Source organism: Prionailurus bengalensis, chromosome D1 (genome assembly GCF_016509475.1).
Source record: "Prionailurus bengalensis isolate Pbe53 chromosome D1, Fcat_Pben_1.1_paternal_pri, whole genome shotgun sequence".
Classification (NCBI taxonomy): Eukaryota; Metazoa; Chordata; class Mammalia; order Carnivora; family Felidae; genus Prionailurus; species Prionailurus bengalensis.
Genome location: NC_057346.1, coordinates 73,891,174 through 73,905,205, shown reverse-complemented (window position 1 = coordinate 73,905,205; position 14,032 = coordinate 73,891,174). Strand labels below are relative to the sequence as shown.

At 40.9% G+C, this 14,032-nt stretch overlaps 1 protein-coding gene across 4 annotated transcripts in view; it reads right to left on the bottom strand.

Moving 5' to 3' along the window:
• Positions 1 to 12,830, bottom strand: part of NUCB2 (nucleobindin 2) — a 36,393-nt gene extending 23,563 nt beyond the window's left edge. The window contains exons 1-2 of one of the 4 annotated variants that reach the window (XM_043582347.1): positions 12,618 to 12,830; positions 6,351 to 6,502 (exon numbers count right to left, since the gene is read on the bottom strand). The gene's annotated coding sequence lies outside the window, so the exon portion shown is untranslated. Of the gene's footprint in view, positions 1 to 6,350; positions 6,503 to 11,333; positions 11,444 to 12,617 lie in introns of those variants that run through there. The other 3 variants (XM_043582346.1, XM_043582350.1, XM_043582348.1) reach the window with 3 other exon arrangements.
• Positions 12,831 to 14,032: the final 1,202 nt, after the last annotated feature.

Here is a 14,032-nt window from a genome sequence, read left to right as displayed (position 1 = left end):
GAGGGAGACACAGAATCGGAAACAGGCTCCAGGCTCCGATCCATCAGCCCAGAGCCTGACGCGGGGCTCGAACTCACGGACCGCGAGATCGTGACCTGGCTGAAGTCGGACGCTTAACCGACTGCGCCACCCAGGCGCCCCTGCACTATGAATCTTTAATAGATTCCCTCTATGACTTGTTTCTCCACAGAATATGTTCCCATCATGAATCATCTACTCCTCCCACAATTATTTTTTTTATGACAAACAAGGTTTATTTCTCATTCATGCTTCATGCCCATTACAGGTGTATGTTTTGTTTTTGGTTTTGGTTTTTGAGATATAATTTACATGCCACAAAACTTCCTCTTTTAAATTATACAGTTCAGAGGTTTATAGTATATTCATATGGTTGTGCAATTATCACCACTATCTAATTTTTTAGAACACTTTCATCATTCCAAATTAGCAGTCACTTGCCATTCCTTCGTTCTCCCAGCACCTGGCAACCATTGATCTACTTTCGGTCTGTATAGATTTTCCTAGTCTAGACACTTCCCATGTATGGAATCATACGATGTGTGGCCTTTTGCATCTGGCTTTTATTTAGCACTATATTTTCAAGGTCCAATCACGTAACACAAATCAGTACTTCATTCTTTCGTATAGCATTTGTATAGGCCGTATTTTAACAATTCATGAGTTGATAGACATTTGGGTTGTTTCTACATTTTTTGGCTGGTTTGAATAATGCTACTATGAACATTTGTGTCCAAGTTATCGTGTTAACATGTTTCCAATTCTTTTGGTTATATATCAAGGAATGGAATTGCTGGGTCAATTTGGTGACTCTATGTTTAAGTTTTTGAGGAACTGCTAAATTATTTTCCATAGCACCAATTTACATTTTCACCAGCAATAGATGAGGCTTTCAATGTTTCCATATCCTCACCAACACGTGTTATTGTCTGTCTTTTTTATTATAGCCAACCTACTAGGTGTGAAGTGGCATCTCATTTTGATTTTGATTTCCATTTCATTGGCTAATATTAAGCATCTCTTCATGTATTTATTAGCTGTATCTGTACCTTTTATAAAAAATTAAGTATCATTGAGTTAGTTGTTTTTTAAAAAAATCTGAATTCTAACTTCTGTTACCTTTGCAAGTCCCATGGGCCCCTGCAAATAGGCTGGCCAAATGACCATTAAAAAGGATAATAGTTGTGGGGCGCCTGGGTGGCTCACTAGGTTGAATGTCCAACTTTGGTTCAGGTCATGATCTCATGGTTCGTGGGTTCCAGGTCCACATCAGGCTCTGTGCTGACAGCTCAGAGCCTAGGGCCTGCTTTGGATTCTGTGTCTCCCTCTCTCTACCCCACCCCCACTCGCGCTCTGTCTCTCTCTCTCTCTCAAAAATAAGTAAACTTTGGGTGCCTGGGTGGCTTAGTCGGTTGAGTGTCCGAATTCGGCTCAGGTCACGATCTTGCAGTCTGTGAGTTCGAGCCCCGCATCGGGCTCTGTGCGACAGCTCAGAGCCTGGAGCCTGCTTCGGATTCTGTATCTCCCTCTCTCTCTGCCCCTCCCCCACTCATGCTCTGTCTCTCTCTCTCTCTCTCTCTCTCTGTCAAAAATAAACATTAAAAAATGTTTAAATAAATAAACATTAAAAAAAAAAGGATAATAGTTTTAAGGGCAGTCATGGCCAAAAAGCCCAAATTGTGACTTAAACTGCTCAAGTCAATTTTGATGTCTTCTACACAGCTTCTAAAGCTGAATCAGGTCTCCATGGCTCCTAACATGATACGCATATAGTTGGAAAATGAATAAGCACTAACATGATTTGAATAGTCTTTCTATAATGTGCATGCAGAGAGTCAGATGAGCGATATACCTCTGTAGCTTCATTTTGCAGGCCTCATCAGGAGCCGTGACTATCCCTTGATATGGTCAACCCAGAGTTTAGAAGAATCTTTCACATAGACTCCTCCCCTCCACCCTGCAGTAACTCCAATGTCCCTTAGACTCTCCTCCTTCTACTATACAGCACACACACACACAGGGAAATCTATAAGCAGTCCTGTATCAGCAATTGGCAGCCATGTCACATATTTTGAAATATGCTTTTTAAAAATAGCATCCACTTTTACACAAGAGAAGCCTGAGATTAATAAAAATAAATTACAGTTATTGAATCTTGGAAGTGGATTTCCTTTTACAGTTTCTCTCTTCTCTCACTGTCCTGTCAGATCTGCCGTAAATGAGAAGGCAAGTCAAGAGAGGAGCATGTTTGTACACGTGAAAGTGGTGTGTGTGTGTGTGTGTGTGTGTGTGTGTGTGTGTGTGCACGCACATCTCAACATCTCAAAGTGATAGAGTAACAAGAAGTCTCTGGGTATCTACCCTAAAATATTAACTGAATTCATGGCTTACTAACTTTAAATTGGGTCCCAGACTCATTACAAATAACAACAGAAACCACCAATTGAGTGTTTACTATGTACCAAGCAGTATACTAAACTTTTTCTTATATTAAATAATTAATTCTTACAAAGACTCTGTGAAATAAATATTATCCCCATTTTAAAGTACAGGAGACTGAGATATATCAGTTTAAAAACCTGATCTGGGTCACACAGGAGTAAGTCATATAGCCAGAGTTTGGGCCTGGGACCAACTGACTCCAAAGCTTCTGACTGTTTTTAAGCAGTGGTTCTCAAAGTGTGACCCCTGGGCCAGCAGCACCAGTACCACCTGGAAGTTTGTTAGAAATGCAAATTATTGGGGCACCAATAATCTGTCAGCACAGATCCCACTTCGGATCCCCTGTCCCTTTCTCTCTCTGCACCTCCGTCACTTGTGTTCTCTCTCTCAAAAATAAAAATTAACATTAAATTTTTTTTTAAACTAGGGGTGCCTGGGTGGTTCAGTCAGTTTAAGCATCTGACTTCGGCTCAGGTCATGATCTCGTGGTTCATGAGTTCGAGCCCCACTTGGGTCGGGCTCTGTGCTGACAGCTCAAAGCCTAGAGCCTGCTTCAGATTCTGTGTCTCCCTCTCTCGGTTCCTCCCCTGCTCGTGGTCTGTTTCTCTTTCAAAAATAAATAAATATTTTTTTTTAATTTCTTTTAACTTTTTTAAAAATAGAAAATACTTTCTCCCTCTAACAGTTTCTAATCTTTTAGTGTTTATTCCAGAAGTAATTAGGACAATCAACTTATTAATGTCCTAACTTAGTAATGAAAACATTCACTTCTTTTTAAAAAATATATTTTTTTAATTCCAGTATATGTAACCATGTTTTATTAGTTTCAGGACTAAAATGTATTGGTTCAACAATTCTATGCATTACTCAGTGCTCATCCTGATAAGTGTACTCTTAATCCTCTTTACCTATTTCACTCATCCCCACACCCACCTCCTCTCTGGTAACCACCAGTTTGTCCTCTAGAGTTAAGAGTTTGTTTTTTTGCTTGTCTTTTTTTCTGTTAAAACATTTACTTCTTAATAAGTCCTCAAGAATGTCAACTGTCATCACAACAAAAGAAATGGAAAATGTTCTAGCACCTCAAGTAGAAAAGTAATGACACAAAAATTTCTTTAAATACCAAGACCATGTCAAATGTGTCAGATACAGACTTACAGATTTTCATAAACTCAATAACATGCAAATGCCCATACAAAATGAGGACAGACGAGGTATAAGGAGAGGCAAAAGGAAGATGGGGAAACTAACCTACTTTTCTTCCAATATCTGGGCAGTAAGAACGGCCTCCTTTTCTTTATCACCCTCTTCTTCCATAAGAAGAAAAGATATCTAAAGAAGAGACCTGGGCAGAACTCTGCTGAAACAGTAGATTGATTGAACCAGAACAGGCAGATAATATATGCTGTAATGTCAAATGATCTGAAATTCCAAATCAGTCCATGATCTCCATTCAGACTGCATGGAAACCACTGTGCACAAGGGCATCGGAGCCTTGGGCAAAATTACAAAGTAAGCAGCATTCTGAAACCTCTTCTAGCATTTAGTAGATAAAAAAAAATAATTTCCCTAAATTTCCAAGTCCTAAAAGGAAGCTTATCTCTCTTCTCCTATCTCTGATAAATCAAAACTCCCATTCACATACAGAGGTGGATTTTTTAACTATTAATGCCTACCGGTAGTTATCCAGATCAAGTTTACTTGGGGTCTGTGTGTGTGTGTGTGGGTGTGTGTGTGTGTGTGTGAGAGAGAGAGAGAGAGAGAGAGAGAGAGAGAGTTTCCTGTTTGATTGCAGGGAGATATCCTGGAAATGGTTAGAAAGAATGGTCATGGGTAAGACGGGTGGAGAGTACAGAAAACAGAATAGCTTGTTTCTCTTGCCTTATAATAGGAATTCCTCCTTCATCTACCTTCTTCCTCCTTCATCCACCTTTTTCTCCCTCTCTCATCTCTCCTTCATCTACCTTTTCTTCATCTACCTTTTTCCTCCTTCATCTACCTTTCATCTACCTTTTTCTCCCTCTCACAACCCTCCTCTTTTACTCTTCTTTTAAATTGTATTGAAGCAGGGGCACCTCGGTGGCTTGATCTTAAGGTTAAGCATCCGACTTCGGCTTAGGTCATGATCTCATGGTCCGTGAGCTCAAGCCCCGTGTCGGGCTCTGTGCTGACAGCTCAGAGCCTGGAGCCTGTTTCAGATTCTGTGTCTCCCTCTCTCTCTCTGCCCCTCCCCTGTTCATGCTCTGTCTCTGTCTCAAAAATAAATAAGTGTAAAAAAAAAAATTTATATAAATAAATTGTATTGAAGCATATATTCTATACTATTGTACATATTTATTTAGCAACTATTTATTAAGTGTCCACTATGTACCAGATATGCTAGACGACAAGATAAAACAAGATAGACATGGCCCTTACCCTTATAGGCCTTTCAATCTAGTGTAGAAGGTAGCCTATCAAATAAACAATTGCAACTCAAAAAAAGCTGTTTATAAAACAATGCATAGCATGACCCTTTTTTGTTAATTAAAACATCTTTAAAGGCATTAAAATAGTATTTGTGGGGCTCCTCCGTGGCTCAGTTAGATAAGCATCCAACTCTTGATTTCAGCTCAGGTCATGATCTCACAGTTGTGAGATCCATATTGAGCAAAGAGCCTGCTTAAGATTCTCTCTCTCCCTCTCCCTCTGCCCCTTCCCAGCTCGTGCTATAAATAAATAAATAAATAAATAAATAAATAAATAAATAAATAAAAACTTCTACAACTCAACACCAAAAATAATAGTAATGATCCAATAAAAAAATAGGCAGAGAACCTCAACAGGCATTTTTCCAAAGAAGACATAGAAATGGCCAACAGACACATGAAAAGATGCTCAACATTAATGAGCATCAAGGAAATGCAAATCAAAACAATAATGAGATATTACTTCATACCTCTCAGAATGGCTAAAATCAAAAACACAAGAAATAATAAATGTCAGCAAGGATGTGGAGAAAAAGGAACCCTCATTCACTATTGGTGAGAATGCAAACTGGTGCAGGCACTATGGAAAACAGTGTGGTTGTTCCTCAAAAAAGTTTAAAATACTCATGAAGCCAAGACTACAGTGTATACACTGTATGTTAGCTAACTTGACAATAAATTATTTTTAAAAAATTAAAAATAAAATTATCATATGGTCCAGTAATTCCACTGCTGGCTATTTACCCAAAGAGTATGAAACCACTAATCCGAAAAGATATAAGCTCCCTTCTGTTCACTGCAGCATTATTTATGACAACCAAGATATAGAAGCCACCCAAGTGTCCATCCTTTGATGAATGGATATACTGGAATATTAGTCAGCCATAAAAAAATGAAATCTTGCCATTTGCAACAACATGGATAGACCTAGAGAGTATAATGCTAAGAGAAATCAGTCAGTCAGAGAAAGACAAATACCATATGATTTTACTCATATGCAGAATTTAAGAAACAAAACAAATGAACAAAGAAAAAAGAGACAAACAAAAAAGACTCTTCACTATAGAGAACAAACTGGTGGTTTCCAGAGGGGAGGTGGATGGGAGGATAGGAAAAAATAGGTGAAGGGGATTAAAAGTACACTTACACTGATGATGACTGACTAATGCATAGAATTGCTGAATCATTATATTACATACCTGAAACTAATATAATACTTTATGTTCATTTTACTTGAATTAAAAGAATAAAAAAAGGGAAAAATAGGTAATTTTTATACATGTAAGTCCCTTAATTATTTTGTTTATTGGGTCAATTATTCTAGAACAGAAAAAAAGGGAAACTGAAGCATTACTAACAAAAGAATTACTGAACTTTGTGCCTATCTGTTTTTATTTTTTGCTCTCTTAACCGATCACTTACCTTCAGAGAGATAAAGAATTTTTATCTCCTTTTTACAGATCAGGCAACTGAGATCCAGAGAGGTAAGATGATTTGGACAGTATCAAATTAGTGAAGAGATGGTTCTTGGCTCCTAGGTCAATGCTTTTCACTAAAAACTGACTCAACAGGTTCTAAATGTAAAAAAAAAAAAAAAAAAAGAGAGAGAGAGAAAGAAAAACAGTATTTTTAACATAAATTTAGCCTTATTACAGTGGTAATGGCATATGATATTATATATTTGTCACATCCTGTGAAAAGAAAAGTACTAAATTTTTATGATGTGTAAGGAGACCAAAATATATCATAATGCAGTGGGGAGGGGAAAGAGAAATATTAAATAAATAGAATCAAAGACCACAATAAGCAAAGATATTAATTTATTATACCAAGGCTTTACCATATTTCTTGTAAATAAGAATTTAGACTAAAAGCCTATCTTCCTCAGCAATGAAACTTCACGATATAGGGTCAGTTTTCCCATTAAATCCTTAACTGAATTTTTTCTTAAAATCCTTAACTAGAATCTTTCTTTACCCTTACCATCACTTTAAAAAACTAACCTTCGTCCCAGTCTTAGTCACAGTGATCTGTAATAAAGCAAAATAGCTTAAATCTTCTTTTTTGAAACCCCACTACCTATAAAATTCAGGGTGGTTGGCTCACGTGCACACTCACTGGTGAACAAAATGAATTACTTTTAAACAGTCTATAAAGAAAATAAGCAAATAAAATATCTTCAAATCTTAAGAATACATGTATTTCTTTCTTTTTATGGTATATCAAGATAAAATCATCTAAGCATGAGAGTGGTCATACGCATGTTATATGTCGGAAAGGGATACGACTTCTATTAACACAGCATGGTCAAAAATAAACAAACAACAGATTGAATCCTTACCATTCCCCATTTACCGGCAAGCTATTTGCCTCTCTGATTCTTAATTTTCCTACCTATAAACTGAACTAATACTTCTTCATAAGTTTTTCATTGGATGAAGATAAGAATGAATACAAGGTAATTGGCACAATACATGGCAATAGTAAATGCTCAATAAATATTAATGCCCTTCATGTCTTTGAAAATGAAACAGCTCTATATATAATGAAAATCTGTTCTGTAAGCACCCAAAGTTATAGAACTTAAAAAGCAATAAACCAGTTTGACATACAACCTTTAAGTGTCATTTCTGGAAAGGCCGCTTTAGAACTCTCCTCTAAGCATTACCATAACCAAAGTCCTGATGCAGCTGTAGGCCAATGAAAACAGTACATCCAACAAAAGAGGAATACAATTTCTTCCTCCCTGGGATTAAAAGAAGAGTTCCAGGTTTCTTTTTCCAAGGCACTGTCCTTAGCCAGGAAACCATTGTTACGTCCTCTTGCTGTCAATATCATAATTCTAACAGTGAAGAGGAGTGGGGTAGAGAAAAATAAATGGCTTCTGAGAATTTCTCAATGCCAGCAGTGATGAGGGAGACCAGTACCCTGGTACTCAACTCTATTTTTCCCTTTAAAAATGAGTTAGCAGGAAAGCAAGATTCAAAATAAAGTATGGGATGTATGACCAACAGAGCTGGACTCCAACCCTTTCATGTATCAAGACATTAGTGGGGCGCCTGGGTGGCCCAGTCGGTAAGCGTCTGACTTCAGCTCAGGTCACGATCTCACGGTTTGTGAGTTAAAGTCCCGCATCAGGCTCTGTGCTGACAGCTCAGAGCCTGGAGCCTGCTTCAGATTCTGTGTCTCCCTCTTGCTCTGCTCCTGCCCCACTCACGCTCTGTCTCTTTCTCAAAAACAAAAATAAAAAATAAAAAATAAAAGACATTAGTATAGGGGCTAATGGGTGGCTCAGCTTGTTAAGCATCTGACTTCAGCTCAGATCATGATCTCGCCCTTCGTAAGTTTGAGCCCTGCATTGGGTTCTGTGCTGACAGCTCAGAGCCTGGAGCCTCCTTCGGATTTGGTGTCTCCCTCTCTCTCTGCCCCTCTCCCACTTGCACTTTGTCTCTGTCTCACAAAAAAGAATAAACAGCTAAAAAAAAAAAAAAAAAAAAAGACATTAGTATAGATATTGGGATACCTGACTGGCTAAGTCAGTGGAGTATGTGACTCTTGATCTTGGAGTCATGAGTTCGAGCCCCATGTTGGGCATAGAGATTACTTATTGGCTCAGTCCGTTAAGCATCCGACTTTAGCTCAGGTCATGATTTCATGGTCTGTGACTTTGAGCCCCGCTTTGGGTGAGCTCGAGCCCCACTTCAGGTGAGCTCAAGCCCTGCTTCGGGCTCCATGCTAACAGTGTGGAGTCTGCATGGGATTCTCTCTCTCTCCCTCACTCTCTCTTCCTCTCTTTCTCCCTCTCTCTGCCCCTCGAGGGATTCTCTCTTTCCATCTCTCTTTCTGCCCCTCACTGATTCCCACTCTCTCTCTCAAAAGTAAATGAATAAACATTTAAAAAATTGGGGCAGGGCACCTGAGTGGCTCAGGCAGTTAAAGGATAGGCTCTTAGTTTTGGCTCAGGACATGACCTCAGGTTTTGTGAGTTTGAGCCCCATGTCTGGCTCTGCGCTGACACTGCAGAGCCTGCTTGGGATTCTCTCTCTTCCTCTCTGCCCCTCCCACCTTGTGTGTATGTGCACTCTCTCTCTCTCTCAAAATAAATAAATAAATACTTAAAAATTTTTTTTTCAAATGAGAGTCAACAGGATAGTGAGATTCAAAGTAAAGTATCAGATGTATGACCAGCTGAGCTGGACTCCAACCTTTCCACGCCTTTCCATGTATCAAGACATTAGTATAGATATTAATGTTCTGATGCTCATATCTGTGGAAAAGGACGCCAACCAAGGAAACTATTATACTGCCTCTTTTTTCAACCTTAACTGGTTACAGTATCCTTATAATAGGCCTACTTAATGAAAGTAGATACTGTTTCTCACCTGTATCTCTCAATAAAAAAAAATTTATTAAATTTACAATGTCTCCATTATTCATGTATACTGCACTTCAGATAACTTAAATACAACATGCCAAAAAGCTCTGCCAAATTAATTTTTTTTTAATTTTTAAAAAACTCTGCTAAAAACAAAAGCATGCAACGGCTATCTCAATTTCCGTTAGGTTGCTTTAAAAATTTTTAACTCATGGGGCGCCTGGGTGGCACAGTTGGTTAAGCGTCCAACTTCAGTCAGGTCACGATCTCGCGGTCCGGGAGTTCGAGCCCCGCGTCGGGCTCTAGGCTGATGGCTCAGAGCCTGGAGCCTGTTTCCGATTCTGTGTCTCCCTCTCTCTCTGCCCCTCCCCCGTTCATGCTCTGTCTCTCTCTGTCCCAAAAATAAATAAACGTTGAAAAAAAATTAAAAAAAAAAAACTTTTAACTCAGACAATTCTGGGACCAGAAATGATCTCAGAGGTGGTTTGGTTCAGACCAAACTTTTATAAAAAGTTATAAAGCATAAGGAAGCTAACTGACCTGGCCAAAATGATTTCACAGAGCCAGGATTGGAATCTGGCCATCAAATTCTAATCAAGTATAACTTTCACCATTTCATGGTTGTTGTTGTTGTTGTTGTTGTTTTAACTTTGGATTGAAAATCAATAAGTGAATGTGGTTTTTCCTTAAATTACTTGAAATTGTTAGGAGCCTGTTTTTTAAAGTCTATAAACTAATTGCAAGTATCAAACATAAAAGTAACAAATTTCCCCCTTCTAGACTTTCAGTTATTTAGAAAAAGTTAATCATCTATCATACCAAATATAGTCAACTCAATTACCCACAATACTTCAAAGACTATTTTAAGAATTATTTTCAACACATTTTAAAATCCTACACTTGATTCCTCCAGCTACCCAATACTTAAAAGGTATTTCCCTCAGTCATCAAAAGGGCCCTTAGAAAGCTGAAAGCAACTTTTAAATATTATTCTAGGGGCGCCTGGGTGGCGCAGTCGGTTAAGCGTCCGACTTCAGCCAGGTCACGATCTCGCGGTCCGTGAGTTCCAGCCCCGCGTCGGGCTCTGGGCTGATGGCTCAGAGCCTGGAGCCTGTTTCCGATTCTGTGTCTCCCTCTCTCTCTGCCCCTCCCCCGTTCATGCTCTGTCTCTCTCTGTCCCAAAAATAAATAAACGTTGAAAAAAAAAATTAAAAAAAAAAAATAAATAAATATTATTCTAACAAAATTAGGTTGATATGTCTATAGAGATACACAACATATCCTAAAACACAAAGACACTGGTATTGATCATGCTGATAGTGTATATTAGTGACGATAATCAATAGCTAGTGTTTTAAAAGGTACCCTCATTGCTTTCACTGTGCATTTCATTTTAACTGGTATTTACAGAGCACAAACCAACTTGACAAAAAGCATGCTGAATGAAGTAAACAAAATGTGTGATACGAACACTAAGTACCTCCAGAGAGCAGAATAAGGTAAACACACCCAGGACTTGGTCCTTGCAAGATGGGTAAATTTATAATTAAGACAGCTGGAAGAGAACAGCATGAGTAACCACAGGAGACAGATATGAATTTATCACTAGAAAGTGAGACTGATCATGGAGAGTTTTTTGGGTTTTTTTTAATGTTTATTTTTTTGAGAGAACTCAAGCAGGGGAAGGGGGGGGGGGGCGGAATCCGAAGCAGGCTTTGCACTGATAGCAGTGAGCCTGATGTGGGTCTTGAACTCACAAATCATGAGATCATGACCTGATCCGAAGTCAGATGCTTAACTGACTGAGCCACCCAGATGCCCCAGATCATGGGGAGTTTAAAGAACAAGATGAGAAACAGAAGTTCCCACGTTCACCCCAATGACGACAGTAATATTATTTGAGATTTCTAATTCTAAATTTCCATTTTTTTAAATTTTGGGCCCTATTAACTGAGGAATATTTGTTGAGGCATTTGTTTGCTCAGCATTTGTTGAACTTGCTGATCAAGTTTTATAAAACAAGAACTCACATTCAGCTTTAATCAGGATGAATCCTGAGGTAATTTCCATAAGGGACAAGATGCGAGAATCTGGATATTGCCTGACTCTAATTATTCAACAGAATTCACCAGGGAAGGCCTTAAGAAACAAAAATTTTAAATAGATCATAAAAGAAGCCATTAGTTATAGGATCCAAATCTACTATACCACTAGTCATACTACTTTTAACAAATTCCTTAAAGCAACTGTCTCATCAAGGGGAAGTCCAGAATCTCCTTCAAACAGAACTGTCCGAAATATGTGCATATCAGATCCAAATCCATTAGCCATACTACTTTTAACAAATTCCATAAAGCAATTGTCTAGGCAATTTTTTCAATTCTTTAGAGAAAGTCCAGAATCTCCTTCAGACAAAATGGGCTATCAGAAATACTTGCATTTAACCTCCCCCTTTCACCCTCCCCTTTTTTAAACCAAGGTAATAGTAAGTGATTTGATATTCGTTCATATTCATCCATGGATTTAATAGCCTTAATAAAAGGCTTACATGGGAGCACTTACTTATTCACTTGTGTAAATGTACATTATCCAATTTAGGAGTTTAGTGAACACTCTGAAAATCTCAAGAGGTTCTGTCTCCCAGAAATCAGAATAATAGTTCAAAGGTTCATGTTCATACTTTCTCACTCCCCCCCCCCCTCCATATTGTAAAATACCTGGATATTGTAAAATAATTGCCAACCAAGGCCATTTGCCACCACAAACCACAATAACTCCATTTGCTTACTAAGTTACCATTTAGGAAACACAACAAGGAAGTACCATTTCAGAAACCGAAAGATCTCATCTCACACCAAAGGTTTGTCACATAAGGGAAAACAATACCACAACTGACTTGAACTTTCTCTCCTAAGTGTCAAGGGTTGCCGGCTTAACAGGCCGGCAGAACAGCAGGATTCGCCGGCCTAGTTTTGCTCGACCGCGCGGGGAATGATGAGCATAAGCAGGGAGCTGATGGGTACACCCCCCCCCCTTACCAGTGGGCACCTCCCTCGCCCATCAACCTGCCAAGGTGGGGTGGACCCCTTCTGAATCTCTGTCCTGCGCTCACCCACGCCTGCTTCCCGCCAAGAGCCTGTCACCCTCATCTACCCCAAAGAAAGCTTGGGTGCCCTGCAGCTAGTGGAGTGGAGAAAGGGACCCTACGCCTCAGGATGCAACTGGAAGCGCCCCTCCACCCTTGCCCACCCACTATGCTGCTCCCCCTCTCCATTCTCACTGCAGCGTAAGGCAGGCGAAAACCTGAGCCCTACCTATCTCAGGACCCGCTCCAGCCTCCAGCCTTGAGGATCCGCACCCACCTCGGGCCACCGGCCTTACCTCGCCGGATCTCGGCGTGCAAGGCTCCGCCTGCTGAATGGACGCAGTGCACAAACCTGTCTCTCCAGCCCCCCGCCCGCGATTTTTCGCTCTATACCTCACTGACCGCGCTCTCCCGCCTCCTCGCTGCCTTGGCGACAGCCCCCGCCCCTCCGGCAGCCGCTGATTGGTCCGACTGGGATCGCGGAAGTTGCCGATTGGCGGGGGCGGAGACGAGGCCGCGCCCGCCGGCTGAGAGGAGGGCGGTGTGGAGCAAGAACGCGAAGGAGCCTGGGGGAGCCTAAGCCAAGAGGGACGTGGCGCTCTACGACGCGGACCGGGAAGCCGCGCCCCTTCCTTCTCTGGCTTTCATGGAGAGGCCTGCGAAGCAGGATTTGGGCGGGTGAGGTGCTGCCCCGGGATCGGGACAAACCCCCAGGGATCGCCTCCCCTTTGGCTGCCGGCCTGCGTAGGCAGCGCCCAGACCCGTCAGAGACAGGCTGTCAGGCCCGTTTTCGCCTACAGGCCTCGCTCGGGGCTAACACCCCCGGCCTCCTCTCTGGCGGGAATCTGTGTCCCCTTTGCAACCTCACCCACCCGGGTTATGGAAGGCGCTCGGCCGCTGAGCTTGACTGCTTTTTACTACCCCTTTCACACCCCTCTGTGCACACGTCTCTTTTCTCTATACCCTCCCCTCGTAGAACTGAGACGCTACTCCACCACCCCCCTCACTTTAAAGATGGGAAACCTGACTGAGGCTCCAAGATGTACGTAGTTCGTGTTTCGAGGGTTACAGAAACTTTTGGAGCCTCGAGGCTGCGCTTGAGTCTGCCAAATAATAGTAGCGCTCTGAGCCTTAAGTTTTCTAGCTTGCAAAAAATAGTATCTACCTCAGAGTTATTAGTGAGCATTAGATGAGTATAACATTCCAGAAAACCGGTACAGAACCTGCTGCATATATGTTAATAATGGTTACTTCTTTTTATCAGGAAGTAATGGAGGGTAATAACTAACTGCACCAATTTGGAGCCAGACTGCCTATGTTGCAAAACCGGATTCAGTTTATCATAGGCATTCCAAGTTACTTAAGCGCTTTGTGCCTCAGTTTCCTTGTCTGTAAAATGAGGGTAATAATAGAACCCTTCTTACAGCGTTAGTAGAAAAGTGACAGGCACGGGGCGCCTGGGTGGCGCAGTTGGTTGGGCGTCTGACTTCAGCCAGGTCACGATCTCGCGGTTCGTGAGTTCGAGCCCCGCGTCAGGCTCTGGGCTGATGGCTCAGAGCCTGGAGCCTGGTTCCGATTCTGTGTCTCCCTCTCTCTCTACCCCTCCCCCGTTCATGCTCTGTCTCTCTCTGTCCCAAAAATAAA